This window comes from Artemia franciscana, chromosome 20 (genome assembly GCF_032884065.1).
Source record: "Artemia franciscana chromosome 20, ASM3288406v1, whole genome shotgun sequence".
Taxonomy (NCBI): Eukaryota; Metazoa; Arthropoda; class Branchiopoda; order Anostraca; family Artemiidae; genus Artemia; species Artemia franciscana.
Window position 1 is genome coordinate 22,525,407 of NC_088882.1, and position 20,335 is coordinate 22,545,741.

Here is a 20,335-nt window from a genome sequence, read left to right on the forward strand (position 1 = left end):
AAAAAAGCAACAGAAAGCGGAACAAGAAGAAAATATATTGAAAAAGGATTTGATTTCTACCTAAGTCTTCTTATAGTAGCACAATAACAGAAAGTGAAGACAATCTTAACAGTGAAAACAGCACAACTTTGACAAAATTAATTAACAATCATAATCCAACTAATGGCCAAACCTCAGCGTTGGCTCATATTTGTGATTTAGGCTTCTGTTTTTCACAAGTTTTCTAACATCCTTTTCTCCATAGGTGGTTTTAGCGGAAGGGTCTGAAGGGGCAAACGCCCCGTATGTAGAAAGTTTAGGGGGCGTAAATTCGAAATAAGATTCCAACATTTGTAATCATTTTGTTGTTTTTTAAATATCATTTTATCAGAATAAAGTAGAGGTAGCAGTTGGCAGTAATTTATTATTATACTTGTATAATAATATTTACTGTATATAAAAGCAAATTGAAGGGGACAGAACCAACACTGCTTTTCCTTGAAGGATAGCCTATACCGAATGACTATCCAAAATCTTAAACTTTATTTGAAGTCCTAAAGTTTTTTTTTTGAAAAGTTTTAGTTTTAAAGTTCAAAGTTCCAAAATTTAGTTATAAGATTTTAATTTCGAAGTTTTAAAGTTTTCATACCAAAAGTTTTAGCTTTAATGTTTCAGTATTAAGATCGTAGTTTTATATTTTTAGTTGCAGTTGCAATATTTTAGTTTTAAAGTTCTAGTCTTAAAAAATTAGCAGTAAAAGTTTCTGCTTTAAAAATTTAGCATAAAGTTATGGTTCTTAAGTATTAGTGTTAAAGTTCTGGTCTTAATACCTTTTATTTTAAAAAGTTTTTGTCTTTAGTTTTAGTTTTAAGTTTTTAGCGTTAAATTTTAGTTTTAAAGTAATAGTCTTAAAATTATGGTTTTAATGTTTTATTTTTAAAGTTTTGGTTTCGATGTTTCAATTTTTAAAGTTCTTTCAAGGTTTTAATATTATATTATTTTTGAAGCTTCACTTAGTTTTAAAGTTCCAGTTTTAAAGATTTAGTTCTAATACTTTCATTTTGGGATGATATTTTTGTTTTAAGTATTAGTTTTTAAGTTTTGGTTTTAAAGCTCTTGGGTTAAAGGTTTTAGTTTTTAAAGTTTTAATTTTAAAGCTTAGGTTTTAATGTTTTGGTTTAAAATTTTTAACTTCAACATTATAGTTTTTATGTTTTGTATTAAAGTTTGTATTTAAGTATTAAAAACCTAGCCTTATTTCTGAAGTTTCAATTTAAATTTTTAGTTTTAAAATTTTAGTTTTAAAGTCCTAGTGTTATAGTTTAGTCTTAATGTTCTGACTTTAAAAATTTAGTTTTAATAATTTAGCATTAAGGTTTTAGTTTTATGGTTTTGGTCTCAAAGTTTGAGTGCTAAAGTCTTGGATTTAAGGTTTTAATTGAAAGTTTTAGCAAGTTTTAGTTTAAAAGAGTTTTAAAGAGTTAAAGTCTAGGTCACAAAGCATTGATTTAAGGTGTTAGTGCCCTGATTTACATAACTCCACGCTATAACTTTTTTTTAAATGCTCCTTTTGATATTTTCATCGCGATAAACCACAAATTGACCACCCTCGAGTTATCAAAATACCCTTTTTTGGTATTATCATTGAAAATATAACAAATTTGTCCCCTTATAGATATTGATTTTCGTCCTTCCCCCTAAATTTTTGCGAATTGCCACCAGTAGCCGAGCCCAGAACTTGCCTAGCCACTAGACCTAGACTAATTCTGTTTGTCATCAGACGTGTTATATAAAAAAATAAGGGGACTTGAAGTGGGTGTCTACAAGAGAAGCTATTGTAAACCTCGGGCTTAAAGCTTTCGACCACGAAGATAATGATGGTGCCCTTTTCATGCCTCCCAGCCTTTCCACTCCAGAAAGGATACCCAGAACGTAATTTTTGGATACCCTATAGCACTTTGTGATGGAGCTATTAAGCCGACTAAAAATTATCTTTCAGATGAGCCCTTAAATTTTTCACCACGATGTTCTGGTGCCCCAACAGTGACGACAAAAAAAAAGAAGAAAAAACGAGACATCAGTGCTTCCTATGCAAAATGTGATATTCCGTGTTGTTCAAGCTGACAGGGGGGGGTGTAATGCTCCTGTATAGGGTTTCAAATCTTGACAGCTCCAATGATTTTTGCTTCATTTAGATCTAAAGTCATTTTTGAGGGGTTTCAGGCTCTATTTGGAAATTCTTATATATTGGTTTTCGTAAAAATTTACTTCAAACAATTATTGATATAATAGTTTTCTCACCATTTCTAATACCATTTCTTCATCAGCAATACATGGCAATTCTCCTCACAAGACAGTTTTTTTATGATGTGTTTTTAAATTTTTGTTTACTATCGGCCTTAGTTTGCTCTTTACTAAATTGCAATTACCGCTGCAACAATGATGCATGGGTTTTGTGTCTTCAATAAAGCGTTAGTTTTGCATTCTTAAAACATAGGGAAGTATCACCAATTGGCTTGTTTCCCTAGTTTTATAGATATTTACTGCATAGACTGCAAAGTAATCATTTGCAACTTCAAGTTGCAACTTTGCTCTCAATTTCCATTTAAAAAAGCTTTCGTTTTCTTATTAATTAATGGCAAGTGGACTGGATTATATACTTTGGGGGCCTCTCTTGTACATATTGTAAATGTTAAATATAACGATTTTGATTAGGATATATAGGATAATGTTGGTTTTAAGCAAATATGGTGTATTTTTAGACTGTCTTTAAGGAACTTGCCATTATTTTTTTTTTATTTTTTATTTTCTTAGAAAAGTTTCTTCTTATGCATGCCATTTCAGAAAATTTAAGGGGTTGATAATTGTAGCATTCAGTCGATTGCAAAAAAAATTAAAGTGTTGTTATGATAACGTTTTTGCCCACAAAGCTGACCTAAGGTTGCACCAATACTTCATGTTGCTAAGACAACGGAGATCGAGTTTTACTTCTGTAAAGATCACGGCTGGTTTCATACTTTTTTGGCTCTAAAGTCATTTGTTTTTAACTCCGGTGTGTCCATTCTACCAACAAGCTCCACTTTTTCTTGATTTTATTTATCTCTTAGTAATTTTTGAACATTCTAAATATTACAAAAAAAAATCAATTAGTGTTGGTTAAATTTCAAGATCTAAAGTTAAGAAACACATTCCTAAACTGTGTCCCCACGTCTCATTTACTTTAACTTTTGTCAAGCTTGAAATACCACAGGAAAAGAAAAATATGCTTAAGTATACTATTTAACATACGAAGACAGAAAAACATTAAGTTCTATTTTTGAAAACATGCAATGATTAGTATACATAATTTAAAGTATAAAATATTTACCGACTGAAGAAGAAAGTACCAATTTAAAAAAAAAAAGTCCATTGCCCTAATAAGCCGCACTATTATGGAACTATATCTAGATCAACTATTCACAATTTCTACTTAGTTCTATCAGAGAGGAAGTCGGAAGTCTATACTTAATAAAGCCGGAAACTAAGAAAGCTAGTCAAAATAGAAAAGTGAAAGTATGTAACAATTATAAAAGCGAGTCCATTTCCTTTTTAAGCATTTGTGAACTACCTCGTCTGCTCAAATTGCATGCCCAGTAGATTTATGATGGCTGTAAAGCAACGCATTTGAAACTTTTCTAAATAGCTTTGTGCCTACTTTTTTATTGTTCTTTTTTTATTTTTTATTTTTCATTTATTTATTTATTTTTTTTTATTTTTATTATTTTTTTATTTTTATGTTTTAATTTTTATGCATTATTAAAAAAAAAGAATTTTTATTTTTTTTGAGATGCTGTTTTAAGTAGAATAAAATTGTTCCGCACAAGCAAGACCGTTCACGTTAAAGAAAATTTTCAGAAAGATGCAAGTTTTTGGCAATTTTATTTTGAAGCTAATATGATGCTTGGAAAGGGATGTTTTCGAAGCAATATCATGGTTGTAGCAGTAGCTGCAAATAATAAATAGCGAACGACAGCCCATAGTAACCAAATATTAAAAACCACTTTTACAAAAAAACTATCAAGTAAAAAAAATTGCCATTTGACATCGATTCGGAAATTATAGCTATTATTTTGGTTTCTCTTACAAGTAAAAGTATATTGCGAAGAAAAATTATGGTGATTTCAAAAAAAGAGTGAACTCCTCAAAATGGTGTCAGATCAAAATAAAAAGTCTACCGTTGGGATCAGCACGATAGCAAATCTACTTAAGGGAAACTACAGCCACCCCTAAAAATCACTTTATTTGAATGGGTAGCACTGATGTTTCTCCCGTTTTTGTTTTTGTTTTCGTTTTTTGTCTATCAGGGCTAAGGGGTAACCAAAACCCCTTTTTAAAGCACTTTATAAGTGACCAAACGGATTGGAGGGCAACTAACCCCCCTCCCTGAAGGCCCCCTGCCCCCAAGGTCATCCAATCACAATCTAGAAAAATGATATGATCCTCGATAGTCCCTGGGAAAAGGCTGCAGATAATATCGGTATCCGACGCATTGATACCACGACTATCGGCTTAGGCATATTGTTATTGTTAAAAAGGCGTATTGTTATTGTAAAAGTTTATTGGGAAAAGACATGTATGGTGATTTAAAAAAAAAGCCTGAAACCCCTAGTAAATGGCGTTAGATGATATAAAAAGCATAAGATTGGAATCAGCATGGTCTAAAACCTTACCTAGGGAAATTACTGTCCCCCTCCTCGAACAACAAGGAAAATCACTTTTTTGCATCAGTAGCAATGATCTGTCTCCCATTTGTCTTTGTTTTTTTGGGTTTTTTTTTTCAGGCCTATCGGGCTACCAGAAAATCATAGATTCTTAATGGCTCATTCAGAAGTTATTTGTCATATCTAAGTCCTGTTTGTAAATTTCAACTTCTGCCAGTGCCATATGACACTAAAATGACATTTTATGTGCCATATGGCACATAAAATGCACACGAAATTTGGGTGACGCTAGCAGGCTACCAGAACATCCTTGACAGATTTTATTACTGATATCTACGTTCTTCCCATAAATTCCACCATCTGCAAGTTTTTATATAAATGATAAGTTTAATTATAAAATAATAGTTTTAATTATATACTGAAAGTTACTGATGTCAAAACCGGTGTAAGACTATGAGAAGCTTTAAAGTTAGTTTATGGTTGTCAGGCTACATACTTTTGACTCCCAAATCAATATTTCTGTTTTTTATGCTTGACTTTTGTGTTTCTGTAAAGCGCAAGTTTTTTTACAATCCTAGAAACATGGAGAAACATATTTAGTTGGTTTATTTGTACTAGTTGAATTGATATATATTAGATAGGCTGTGAAGTAATAATTTTTCTCCGTAATATAACGCCTCCCCCAACAAAAAATCCCCCCGAAAAGGTCTGTACACTTCCCAATAACCATTACTATATGTAAACACTGGTTAAAGTTTGCAACTTTCAGCTCCTCCCACGGGGACTGTGGGGGAGTAAATCACCCCCAAAAACATAGTTAATAGGTTTTTCAACTGTGTTGAATAAAATGGCTATCTCAGAATTTTGATCTAGTGACTTTGGGATAAAATGAGCGTGGGGGGCCTAAGTGCCCTCCAATTTTGTTGGTCACTTAAAAAATGAACTAGAAGTTTTAATTTCTGTCAGAATGAGCCCTCTCACGACATTCTAGGACCATTGGGTCGATACGATCACCCCTGGGGAAAAAAACAAAAAACAAATAAACACGCATCATTGATCTGCCTTGTGGCGAAAAATACAAAATTCCACATTTTTGTAGATGGGAGCTTGAAACTTCTACTGTAGGGTTTTATGATACGTTGAAATTGATGGTAATCTCCGTTAAGATTCTATCACTTTTAAGGGATGTTTCCCCCCTATTTTCTAAAATAAGGCAAATTTTCTCAGGCTCGTTACTTTTGATTGGTAAAACTAAACTGATGAAACTTATAAATCTAAAATCAGCGTTAAAATGCGATTCTTTTGGTGTAACTCTTGGTATCAAAATTCCGTCTTTTAGAGTTTCGGTTACTATTGAGCCGGGTCGCTCCTTACTACGGTTCGTTGCCACGAACTGTTTGATGCTCTACGCTGTGTTTGGTTTGCTTCTTTTTACCAGATGCGCTGATTCGGTATCAGGTAAGATTGTTTTTTGCTTGTACTTGATTCGTCCGAATTAAACACTTGTATATAAATTTTCTTTCACTGAACCTGTCTCAGTGAAAAATGTTCCATTTGCTTGACATTCGTATAATGAAAACCTTGACGTATATTATTATATGGCCTACCCAAGTTTCTTGTGAACATCTCGTAGTAACTTCACGTCTACGAACGTGACCATATTTTTTATTCCCATAATTTACCCCTGGTTTAAAATCAGTTTAATAATCTAGTGCACTCTCTCTGTACTAGATATATTATACTACCAGGGTTCGGTAACAAAAGAGACATGTATAAATAATTATTGGCATTGAAGGGATGTACTGGTGTGTCTGATATATATTTAATATTCTTCTACAGCTAAGAGATTTGAGGACCTGTCATTATAAGGTATTTAATTATGTATTCGTCAAATAGAAAATATGCTCAATTTTTAATTACTGTTTATGTATTTCTTTTTTAATTTTAAATTCGTGATTTTAGCTATTTGTTAGCTTATTTTATACTTATCTGTTAGCCAGTACGCTCTCGATAATTTGGATCTATAGCTACGGGTTTGAAACAACCAAGACCCTTGGGAGATGATAGGTTCTACATAATTTGGGCTGTATATCTGCACATTGGGGGGGGGGGGGAGTTAAGTGCAGCGGGATGCATGCAAAATGTAACCTAGCCTAACTAACCAAAATTCCAACTAAATATTATTAATATAAGCTACAATATAGTTTTCTACTGAGCCAAAGCTAAATGTCTCCGTATACAAACTGAATTAAACCAACTGCATTGTCTGATTCCATTGATCCAAACTCTGAGTGTGTACTGGCTAACAGATAAGTACCGTTTATTTTGTTATATGTACTTGTTGCTCTTTCCTTTTTTTCGGAAACAGCTGTCTTTGGTTAAATCATGAAATAAAGCATCAATCCATTGCTGGTTAGAGGGAAGCTTATGAATGCCTCTTATTACCCCTTCAACGAAAATAGAGCAGCAAACGAAGCAACTGATCTCTTGGAGAATTATTAATTTATTTTCTGTCTAATCTTGTGTGAATACCATGGAAGATGGAAAAGAGGAGAGAGATAGAAGGGATATATAATTTTTGTCATATAAGAGGGGCATGTGCCTGGGTCTCACAAAAAGGATTAGTGCATTAAAGGAAAACTTTCCTGAGCTGTTGAGGGGAGTGTTAAACAAAATTGTAGCAGACTCCGTGCATACTGGTTTTCAAAAGGGTAAATCTACAATATATCAGGAAATGTTGAGGATATTAAGTTGAAACTACTAGCGCACACTGAGGGGGCGCGAGAAAGAGGGAGTTAAGAGAAAGAGTAAGAGGGAGAAAGAGAGAGACAGAGAAATACAACTTTATATTCTGGGCCATTGTGTTTGCATAATTATATCTATCACTTAATATTATATCCACCCCGGAAAAAAATCCTCCCTCAGAAAACTTAGTTCTTCACAAAAAACAAAAATAAATTAAGTCATTCTATCCACTCCCACGGATCTAAGAACCAAACTCAGACTTCACCCTTCATAAACGTTAAATATTGAAACTGGTTAGTTCTTTAAGGTACTGGCATTAGTTTGTTCCTCTTCCTGATGTTAACTACTGAGTTTGCAGGAGTGGGTGAAGATGTCAGTGCTAGGGACTAATAAATAGGTAGTGGCTGAAACACAATATAAATTGAATGTGCCAATCTCTAACGGTTTCAATATTCAAAGGCTCAAGAGCAGACTTTTAATCAACATAATTTTTCTCGGACGATGCTTTCAACTACTCTTTATAGACTCCTTCTGCGTCACCACTTAGATATTCAACGCTATGAACCTGAGGCCCCCTTTCGGGACACGTATTTTCTAGTAGCGGACGCATGCATTTTAGATATGCCATCTTCAGCTAATTTACCCGAAAACCCCTGTGATGGATTGAAATCAAAGGACAAAATGCACCCTGAACTAACCCTTGAAGACAAACACTAAAGGACCAAACAGCACTGAAATTAAATCCTAGTACTGTGTCTGATAAAACAATCAAAACCAGACAACTTGGCAAACAAAATCTTGTTATTGTTTTCAAATTTAATAACACATGAAGAAGCACAAGATAGGAATGCAAAAAAAAGTCGTCCGCAGTTATTCCCTTATATTTTTTTCTTGATTATTCATTCATCAAATTTTTCTCTAGAAATCAAGAAATTTTCAAAAACTTGGGTTTTGATTGAGGAATATTTTTTGGTTCCATCACACCCTTCCCTTCCCCATTGCCTAGGAAACGTTCCCTGACAGTTTCAGGCTCATAAGAAAATGCGAATATTACGGGTTACCATGGCCAGGACTTATGGCGATCAAGAACTTATGGACTCAAGTTTCAAGCCTCCGAGAATAAAATTGGCCCTTCTGTGAGCTTCGGTATTTGACAACTGATTTTTTTTGTCAATTTTGTATTTTGGCACACGGACTTAAGGGTTTTAGAATTAGATAGATCGGAAAAATAAGTTTATTGGTTTTTTGGAACCGTTTTAGGAGGCTGATACCCCCAATTTACATCTTTTATTTGTACATTAACGTCCCATCGTCCCTGGGACCTGCAAAGTTAAATTTTAAATTCATTGGACAAAAATCTGTTTGATTTTTTTCAGGCCTAGTATCCTCTATAAAAAAATATTGAGGTGTCCTGGCCTGGGAAAGATCCTGTAAAGCTTCAAGCTGGTCAAAAGTTACTGTGATTCTGACAATTTTAGGTCCCTGTTTTCAGAAGGGACGAGAGGTGCTGGTTGCCTTAAATATTTTTTTACTATTCCGAAGTGTGCTAGAAGTTTTAATTCCTAAGTAACAGAGCGCTCTTCTAAGTTTATACGATCAAACCTACCATAGAAGGTTCTGGGAGAAACAAATTATAATTATTATAATGCATGGGAGGCACTTTTGCCATTCGTTAATTCTATATTTGTGTGATGAATCTGATACACGTAAACATAGTTACCTATTAATGACAGACAGGGGCAAATCTCCAGCAATTTTATGGGAGGTGAGGCAAGAGAGGTCAATATCCAAATAGTCAAGGGGCATGAGATGTTTAATAACTTTTCTTCACATTATTAAGGGGGGAATACCCCCCTTAAACCCTCCCCAAACAACGCCCCTGAGGACAGAGGGAGAATTTCTCCTCAAAATAGTTTTGCTGTAAGTTCTCTTTAAACTGCAACAATTTAGTATTAATAAATGCAGTTGTTTAGGCAGTTCTGGCGTTTATCAATGTTGTCTGCGGTAATCTTTGCTACTATTGTGCCCAGCTTTTCTCTTGCTAATGAGAATAACCCATCTCCACGGTTCTCCATTCATGGTTCTTCAGATGGAACATTTATATTTATTTACAACAGAACATCACTACAATGGGCAGTAGTCACAACGGCATTCATACTAGTTATCAGTGGAATTGCTTTACCCCTTCTTGCGATAATCGATTTTGGCAGATACAAATACAATCATAATGAAAACTTTAAGGAGCGTAGCTACTCCCGTAGTCATAACTTAAGGTACGTCTGTTATCTATATTTTTCAATGATCGACATTTATAATACATTTTTGTTATCAAAAAGCTTTTCACAGTTTAATCATGTCAAACTCATAGTTTTGTCATAGTCGTAAAATAATAGCCATACAGTAAAAACTAAATTTTTTTAAATCAAGAAAAAAAAGGAGCTCATTAGGGACCTATAACAAAAAATATTTTATTTGAAGCCAATCCGAAAAAAAACCCACAAATACCAAAGAAATCGATAAGCCGAAAAAGTTATCCAAGACGAAAAAAGAAAAAACAGTTGCCAAAGTTAAAAAAAAAATAGAAATGACATAGCATTTGGGGTTTAATGGAGGGTAAAAACAGTCTTTATAAGTTGAGTTGAATATTGAAATTCGCAGCAAAGGAGCGATACACATATGTGCGAAGCAATATAAACCTGACCAGACGGTAATAGTCAACACAGTAGGGATGTAGACAGCGATATTTCCCGCCAACTTTCTCCTATGCATCAGTGTTAAACGTAGATGATCGTACAAAATGCAAATGCTCGTTCATTTTAAAATATGCAATCTAGAGTCCTTGTTAAGGGTTAAAACGTATAAAAAAGGTATACTAACATCCTTTTATCACCTCCTCCCAAACGCCCCTATTATCCCATACGTTATTAGATAACAATTTCATGATAACTAAATCAGAAAAGTCAAAATCGGAAAATATACCTGCGGGGATGACACGATAAGTATAGTCACATGGGCTAGGGCCCCAAAAGATGTAATCAATAAACTTACAACAGTGGTTTTATCAGTACAATTTATTTTAATCAAACAGTTCGTGGTAAAGAACTGTAGTAAGGAGCGACCCGGCTCAATAGTAACCAAAACTCTAAAAAATTGAATTTTGATACCAATAGCTAAATCAAAAGAATCGAATTTTAATGCTGATTTTAAATATATAAGTTTCATCAAGTTTAGTCTTACCCATCAAAAGTTACGAGCCTGAGAAAATTTGCCTTATTTTAGAAAATAGGGGGAAACGTCCCCTAAAAATCATAGAATCTTAACGAAAATCACACCATCAGATTCAGCGTATCAGAGAACCCTATTGTAGAAGTTACAGGCTCCTATCTACAAAAATGTGGAATTTTGTATTTTTTTTTTTGCCAGAAGGCACATCAAGGATGCGTGTTTATTTGTTTTTTTTTTTTTTTTTCCCAGGGGTGATCGTATCGACCCAGTGGTCCTAGAATGTTGCGAGAGGGCTCATTCTAACGGAAATGAAAAGTTCTAGTGCCCTTTTTAAGTGGCCAAAAAATTGGAGGGCACCTAGGCCCCCTCCCACGCTAATTATTTTCCCAAAGCCAAGGAATCAAAATTCTGAGATAGCCATTTTATTCAGCGTAGTCGAAAAACCTTATAACAATGTGTTTGGGGACGACTTATTCCCCCACAGTCCCCGTGGGAGGGGCTACAAGTTACAAACTTTGACCAGTGCATACATATAGTAATGGGTATTGGGAAGTGTGCAGACGTTTTCAAGGGGATTTTTTTGGTGGGGGAGGGGTTGAGAAGAGGGGGATATGTTGGGGGAACTTTCAATCGAGGAATTTGTCATGGGGGGAAGAAAATTTCCATGAAGGGAGTGCAGGATTTTCTAGCATTATTAAAAAAAACAATGAAAAAATAAATATGAAAATATTTTCAACTGGAATCAAGTAGCTGCATTAAAACTTAAAACGAACAGAAATTATTATGCATATGAGGGGCTCACCTCCTCCTAATACCTTGCTCTTTACGCTAAAGTATTTTTAGTAATTTCAACTATTTATTCTACGGCTTTTGTGATTCAGGGGTCATTCTTAATGAATTGGGACAAAATTTAAGCTATAGCGTAAAGAGCGAGGTACTGACGAGGGAGTGAAATCCCCTCATATATGTAATAAAAACACGAGAATACAAAAGTTCGTTACGTAAGCTAATTAATAAGTTACTTATACCTTTTACTAATAAAAACATTCGTTAAAAATTGAAATTTCTAGTTGCCTTTGTAAGTAACCAAAAAATCGGAGGTCAACTAGGCTCCCCCCTCCCGCTCCTTTTTTCTCAAAATCATTCGATCAAAACTATGAGAAAACCATTTAGCCAACAAAATAAAAATACAAATTTCGTTTTAGTTATTCCTCTGCGGAGAGCCAAAATCAAAACATGCATTGTTTCAAAACGTTCAGAAATTATATAAAAAAATTTTTTTTAACTGAAAGTAAGGAGCGACATTAAAACTTAAAACGAACAGAAATTACTTCGTATATGAAAGGGGCTGCTCCTCATCAACGCCTCGCTCTTTACGCTCAAGTTTTTTACTGTTTTAAAAAGTAGAGTTAAGAGAAAGAGTCAAACTTTAGTGTAAAGAGCGGGGCGGTCCCTACCCCAAACTTCCCCCAATGTCACCAGATCCGGTCGGGACTTAAAATAAGAGCTTTGAGACACGATATCCTTCTAAATATAAAATTTCATTGAGAACCGATCGCCCGTTCGTAAGTTAAAAATATCTCATTTTTTCTAATTTTTCAGAATTAACCCCCACCCCCCCAACTACCCCAAAGCGAGCGGATCCGTTCCGGTTATGTCAATCATGTATCTAGGACTTATGCTTATTTTTCCCACCAAGTTTCATCCCGATCCCTCCACTCTAAGTGTTTTCCATGTTTTAGGTTTCCCCCTCCCACCCCCCCCCCCCCCCAATGTCACCAGATCCGGTCGGGACTTAAAATAACAGCTCTGAGACATATATCCTACCCAACATCAAATTTCATTAAGATCTGATCAACCGTTCGTAAGTTAAAAATATTTCAATTTTTCAATTTTTTTCCGAAGTAATGGGCACCCCACTCCCCCCTTAAATGGTCAAACCGGGAAAACAACTATTTCTAATTTAATCTGGCCCGGTCCCTGATACGCCTGCCAAATTTCATCGTCCTAGCTTACCTGGAAGTGCCTAAAGTAGCAAAATCGGGACCGACAGACCGACAGAATTTGCGATTGCTATATGTCACTTGGTTAATACCAAATGCCATAAAAACTGCTAGATGCAGGTATTCTATAGTTTTTTGCTGTAGACCACTGTTTAAGTTATACTAACCAGAATTTTGTTTGTCGTTTGTAAATATGCGATATTTCTTACATATTGAAAGCAAAACTATGAAAAATAATCTAAATAAGTTTTCCAAGATTCTAGTTTTGAAATAATGTGTATTATTTTATTGGTACACGATTAAAAATATTCTACACAGAGAATTCTATAAAATTTCTATTTTGCTTAAGCCTAATATCCCTTAATAAAGTCCATATTTGATTAAATCTGCTTTCACACTGCGTAAGTAATTTTCTGTATTAGTAACGTAATGTTAAGGATGACTATCCAATTTTAAACAAGTCCTTTCACACTAGAGTAACGTAAAATCCATAAAACCATCATATTCATCTCAGTCATCAATAACAAATATCTAGAAAAAAAAATGTGTAATAGAGATGGGGATTCAAGCTCTGATCAAGCGTGAAAGGCTATCTAAATTTGTTTTCAAAATTCATAAATTGCTCATCCAGAAGTTTTTTTGTTGCTGCTATGTTGAGCTTTTTCCTAGCATAAGGTAAACTTCTAAGTAGAGCTTGAATCTACTTGGCCCTGCCAACTTTACGGACAAAATTATCTCTGTAAAAATGCATAAAGTGTTGAGTTACACCTGTGCGAAAGGTTTTCTGGCGTAGTTGGAAAGAATCATAATAAATAATCAACATTTGTAATAATCAATAATAATAATTAATCAATCATATTAACAATAATAATAATAATAATAATAATAATAATAATAATAATAATAATAATAATAATAATAATAATAATAATAATAATAATAATAATAATAATAGTAATAATAATAATAATTAATCAATAATAATAATAGTAATAATCAATAATAAATAAATATTTTGTCGTTTCGGAAAAATAATAACAAATTGACAAAACTTAATTTTGTTACTACTCTGCGACATCAAGCTACATTTGTTACAATTGAGTTGTTTTTTAATCATGATTGAAATAAGAGAAGCAAATAAGCTCAAATGGTTTTTCATAATTTTTTGTTTTTTCAGATCTAAGGTTTGTTTTTGTTTTTACATCTAAGATTTGTTTTGTTTTTCAGATCTAAGGTTTCACAGTGTAATTTTCTTTACATTTGTAGTAATTGTGTTTATCAATCATAAATTCATTGTGTCAAATGGAAATTACCAATTTTTAGGTCTGATGGACTTATTGGTTACACGTTTTCTTTGGTTCTACAAGCACTGAAAAAGCATAACAGCAAAGAAGAAACGGAAGTATAGTTTTTAGCTTGTCAGACATGTCTATCACTCCACAAGTAGATGTGAAACAAGCACATGAGCGACAACAATCGAGAGACGCATTGTCTGTAATCTAAGGGTGGAATCAGTTTTATATATGTAACATTTTCAATTAAATTATTGCTAATTTATTCTAAAAGAGTTAGTACTGGCACACTTGAACAATAGCATCAGGATTGGAGAATCTTCAATTCACAATCTATATCTAGAAAAGTATTGTTTTTATTGAGCCCGTACGATTCAAGCTTCTTATTCTCGTTCAGCAGCACTCGCGTTCCAGCAGTAATTTTTAAGCATTTGGACAAAAATTCAAACTTTAGCTTAGAAAGTTGAGGAGACACCAGCCCCTTTTCAGCTACATACGGAGCAATTCCTGTTCGTTTTTAGTTTTAACGTTGTTCCTTACTTTCAATTGCAATTTTTTTTTTATCTAATATCTGGTAATTTTTCAAGTGATTCAAAGACCCAAAATATTTGAGTGTGCTACCTACCCCCAAACTCCCATTTTCTTGATGTTAACATTTGTATCTCCAAGAAATCTTCTAGACCCCCCACGCATCTTTTCCACCTATGTGCCGGATGGCATGTGAATATGTTATTTCATACTACGCAAGAAAGCATTATCGCAATGAAAAGGGCACGGTTAATGCGAACCAATAATAAAGGTCTAGACCAAAAATATTCTAGAGAATCAAGAAGAATCAGATGTCTATCCCGAAGGAACATGATAGATTAATCCTTATCTCCTCCTACACGCTTCTCTATATTGATGTGAAGACGCAGGGAAAGCTAGAAAATTCGGGTATTGAAATGCGCTCTTTTATACATTTGCCCCATGCCTACACAATATCCCACCACCTCTCTTTCAAAAGGCTTCATGCGCGATTATATATCACTAAACACAATTTCATGAAAAATCAAGTTTATCTGCTTAGTTACATCAAGCATTAAGATACATACCCATATTAACCATTTATCTTGTATGGTCTACTGGATTTTTCAGGAACGATTGCACCACCATGAGACATTATTTCCTCTGGAAAAGGGATGCTCAATATATTTTTTTTGACACTTAACTTTACTGACTTTCTCATAATTTCAATAGATAGCGAATTGTTCATATGTGGGGACCAGGCTGACTCGTTGATTTCAGCCACAAATTGGCAGAAAACACCAGTTTTCCCGCGGCATAATCTTTTTGGTCGCTTAAAAGAGTACTTGAACATACAATTATTGCCCCAAAAAGTCCTCTCTACTCTCTAGGATTATTGGCTCTATACCCTGGGGAAAAACAACGATGAATAAATACTTGTCCGTGATCTTTCTTTGGGGACAAAAGAAAACATTCCATCTTTTTTTTTATAGGAGCTTGAACCTTCTCTGGTATGCTGAATCTATTGGTATTAATTTCATTAAGATCGCTTGCATATCTTGGTCAGAGGGTGTTCCCCTCTTTTTCAAAAATCACGCGAATTTTCACAGGCTCGTAGTTTTAGATGTGCACCATTATTTTTAATGGTGCTTATATTAATATTAATTATATTATGGCTTAATATTAATTATTAACCATTATATTAATGGTTTTAAATAATTAATAATTATTTTTAATTTAAAATAGATTTTTAATTTCATATTTTTAGGATCGACATCAAAACCCAGTTTTTAGATGCGTTAATTGTGAACAAAATTCCTTTTTTTAAAACTATTTCTACTATTGGCCGTAGTGGCTCCCTACTTACAACTGGTAACAAAGAACTGTTAGATACAGCGAGCCGATTTTGTCGGTCAACGGTCCGCTGGTATAACCAATTTTGTGCCCTTAAACATCGGAAACTTTTATCTGGAAGTCTTATATTCGGTTCCATAGGAATTCATCATCTAAACCTATCCTTTTGTTGAATTTTGTTAGTTTGGAAGGGAACTAGACCATAAGAATACCAGATTTAGTCAAACAACAAGTTTTTTAAGTGTAATTTAGGGTTTACCTATAACATGATGGGTCTCCAGGGTCTTAGTATTTATATCCCCCTGCACACGATTTGTAACAATCGAACTTTCAAGGAAGTCTTAATTGAAGTTCCTGTTATTTAACGGTGATAAAAGAGTTTGCAACTGTGCAGGGAGTTTACATTGATATCTTAAAACAATTGCATTTTCCTTACATTTAGATAAGAACTTTGATACAACTTTTTTGTATTCAAAGAGAAACTGGTCCTCATCAATTGCCTGAAATAATTCATAGGAGCTATTACTCTACAAGAAATTAGATATTATTAGATCATTACCACTTTTAGTAAAATTCTAGTTGATTGACTTCTTGCTATCTCAGAAAGGGGTTACGTTAGGAAATTGAAACTTTCCAGGATGGGTCTACAGGCTAAAGCATGTCCCGGGAAGGTATTTTGAAGTACCTACCTCCAGTTCTTCTCCCCTATAGAGGGCACTATCCTTTGATGTCCTTCAAAAATATGTGTGTTATAAAAGGGAAACCTTGCAAAATAGATCTTCTGCTTGAATGAAGTATAAAAAAATTGTTTTCAGCTTCACAACTTTGCTCAATCCCAATTTATAAGGTTGTAAAGATATGCAAATACATTTCCTGAATTTTGGACAAAAAAACATTGGTATGGCTCAAAATTCTACTCAAATAACAGGAATTGCATTTCCAAAACTAAAGGCAGAGAAAAGGCAACTGGTAAATGAAACTTAAGGTAAAATACTGTTTTGTCAAAATTTCAATAGGTGTAGACCTGTCATGTAGGCAAATTCTAGGGCTCTAGAGTAGAGATGGGTACTTTAAAACATCTTCCCGGGATATGCTTTAGCCTGTAGACCCATCCCTGAAAGTTTCATTTTCCTAACCTAACCCCTTTCTGAGATAGCAAGAAGTCACTCAACTAGAACTTTATCCCACTTTTGACTGATTCGTCAATAATAACGTGAATCAACTTAAGCATAACATTAAATTTGTCGGGGACCAGCAAACAGGGGCGTCGTAAATAGAACAAACACTAATTTAGTACTAAAGTCGTATTAGTATAATCCCCTAGCAAACGATTTCTATGCCACTCGTATACTATAGATAAAAACAATGAATCACAGCTGTTGCAGTTTTAACAAAATAGAAACTTCCGAATCTTTAATGAATGCATAAAATATCGCCCGGATGTACAGGCTAGTGCCCAAATTACAAAATTATATTATCTTTAGATTAGACCTGGAGGATTTAGTAGCCTAGCTACTCATTTTGTTTCCTGAAACTTGAGTCTGCTTCATAATTTTGTACTCAGTTATCAATTTATAATTGATCAGTAAGGAGCATTTTATTAAAAGTAAGAAGTCTTTTTATTAACATATTTAAGAGTCAAACTGAATTCAAAATAATAAATTCAGGTAAACTTAAAAAGAGCTTTCTTTTTCAGAAAGCTCAATGGCTTCTTTTTAGCTTTTTCCATTGACTTCAACAATCAAAGGTTTGTTCTCAAATGGCACAATCCTTCTAATTTCTCCACGAGTGATATTAAAATTAAAACCAAAACAAGAGTATGACTCCTGCATCCTAATTTTTCTAAAGGACACTTTACTGAAAATAATTTTTATTTTGAGCAAACCTGGTGTATTTTTTAATTGTGATAAGAGCTACAACAACGCAGCAACAAAATATAAAGCCGCAAGACCAATCAAGGTTTACGAAAAAAAAAAAATGGTGCTAGCCCCCTCCCTGTCAAATCCTCATAATAGATTGAGTTTCATATGTGTTTAATCGAAAATGAATTACATTTTTAACAGTATTGTTTTTATTTGCCCGAACATCAGAAAAAAAAAGAGCAAATCATTAAATAAGTAATTTACTGGAGAGAACTGTGAAAGGGCACTGATTGTCTCATATATAAGATAGTTATTACTCAAGTCTTACTCAATCTTGAATTTTCAGTGTCATAATTATAAAAGAGAAATGTTTAAGTATAATTTGTTTTACGTGAAGCTCTAGAAGATTTAGGTCCCCTTGAACCCAATCGTACCTCCTGCCGCTTTCAATTCCATCTCAAAAGCTATTCCTAACATAATACAAGTAAGATATTTTGGCAAATTCAGTACTCCGTTTTCTTTCAGTCAACGCCGTGGTTTGACCAGGAATAGATTTTAGTTCAACAGGGGCTCATCTGGGCGAAAATTCTAAGCAGATTTGTTACCGAACTTTAGACTTCCCTACGTGTTTGTTTATTTTCGTTTTGGTACTTTTTCACCAGGGGCGATACCATAAAACAAATGGTCATAGAAAATCAAATAAATGGTTATTTAAACGGAGGTGCCCTTCTTAACCCTAAACTGATCGGGTATTGTTGTTTTTTGTTATGTAACTAGTCGGGTGGGGTAAATATTTTCCCCATAACTAAAAACGCTTGTAAATAAAAACTATTTCAGATAGAAAAACCTGTAGTTTAGCTTGAAGCAAATACAGTCCAATACGATATTCTAACATAAAAATCAATCATCTAGATAAATTCTGGGCAAAATTCGTTGAGGTGGTCCTTGCAGCACCCTTTTTTTGCAGATGCTACAGACCCTAGTCATCTTCCGGTCAGCTGAACGAGGACAGAGACTGTGCCGCAGATTTTTTTGTGCAGAATGTGAAAGTTCAGTGAAAGTTCCTGTAGAATCGATTCCAACAGTGTTGGACACTAACTTTTGAAATTCTTGAGGAAGGGAGCTGATGGATACTCTAACCATCAAATGAAGCTTCGTAAGGGATAGTTCCAACTGTGTGAGGATTTGTCGGTGCCGGATCGCCTTTTTGACTTCTTGTTGTGTTTACAAGTACTCTTGTGTTTACGCCTGCAATATCAATCATTGCAAAGTATATTGCAAGTGGCCAGTGCTGACAGCGACGGCTCGTAGTGTAGTTGACACATTTTTGATCTAAACTGTCAACGTCATACTTATTTGCGTTGTAAAACTCAAATATCTTCAGCTTGCCCGAGTTTGCATCTATCGTTTTTGTGTTGTGCATTGAAGAGATCACAGCTACTGCTTTGCTCTTCTTAAGCACATGCGATACAATTGTTGTTGTGACCTTTATCTTCATCTGTTAGATCTGATAGATCTTCTTCCCTTTCAAGATGCTTCGTGACTTCTTCCTCTGTTAGTTTCTTGTGGCTACTCATCTTGACTTCTTTGAAAAGTAAAGAATGAAAAGGAAAAGGTAGAGGAGGGTAAAAATACCCAAGTTATTGGCAAGAAATACTTTTCGAACAAGAGAAACGCTAAATTTACTACTAAAAAGGTTGCAAGACATTCAGTGTTGATATAGATAAATGATAGAAGTAGCACAATTATAGTCTCCCGATCGGATTTTAGCTATTCAGACTCTTTAACAACCATTTTTAAAAGTATTTGACCGTTGTTAGATTCTCTGTGGGATGTGTGAAGATTACACGGAACCACGATGATGGAGCCACAGGAGTTATTGAGAAATCTCAAAAACTAGAGTATGTGAGTAAATTATTACCCTACCCGACCAGTTAAGGGTGAAAATAGAAAAAAACGTTGGTGCCATAGCAAAGTGGTGGTTTCTGCCATTTCAAAATTATGGCCCTTAGAGTGCCAAAAAGCCATCGAATAAAAATTCTGAGATAGCCAATCGATCCAAAACTAATGAAAATAATAGACTGAAATTTCCAACTTCAGAGGAAGTAATGCTTCCCGGTGGCGCATTCGTCCCTAAAGATGCGAGTAGTCCATAGAAAACGAACGGTAGTAGTGAGCGCACTCCTTTCCTTCTTTAATGAAGAGGAAGTTTAACGACGACGCCCTCAGGGCAAGGTGCAGGTACATATTATGTAATAGGGAGGGTTTTCTATAAGATGCTGGTGGTTATTACGTAATAAGGGATTGTTTACTTATGTTCACTGATGATGCAATCTTGAGTGACTAGAAAGATTTATTAGGGGTGACGTAATCTTACTTGGCTTGGTAAATTTATTGGAGAATGACGTAATGACAGCGCAAACGTGGGATATTACGTAATGACGGTGCACACAAGGGTTTTATGTAATGGTGGCACACACATGGAATGTTACGAAATGGCCGCGGACACGTGGATGCTAAGTAATGGCGACACACAAGTGGGATACTACATAATGGTGGCGCAGACGTGGGATGTTAAGTATTACTATAAGAGATTTTTTCTTCAGGATGTTTTTCTTCAAATTTTAATTTTTCTTTCAAGGTATTTTTTTCTTTCAAGGCGATTTTTC

General features: G+C 34.4%; 2 long non-coding RNA genes across 2 annotated transcripts in view; both read left to right on the forward strand.

Annotated features, from left to right (window-relative positions):
• The first annotated feature begins 6,313 nt into the window (after positions 1–6,313).
• On the forward strand, positions 6,314–14,292 carry LOC136040263 (uncharacterized). The gene is made up of 3 exons (XR_010620656.1): positions 6,314–6,548; positions 9,398–9,697; positions 13,976–14,292. It is a non-coding gene; the product is annotated as an uncharacterized LOC136040263 (long non-coding RNA).
• A 2,962-nt stretch (positions 14,293–17,254) lies between these two features.
• The window catches only part of LOC136039908 (uncharacterized), a 22,899-nt gene continuing 19,818 nt past the window's right edge, over positions 17,255–20,335 (forward strand). Inside the window, exon 1 of the long non-coding RNA XR_010620580.1 lies at positions 17,255–17,410. This is a non-coding gene — a long non-coding RNA (uncharacterized LOC136039908). The remainder of the gene's footprint in view (positions 17,411–20,335) is intronic.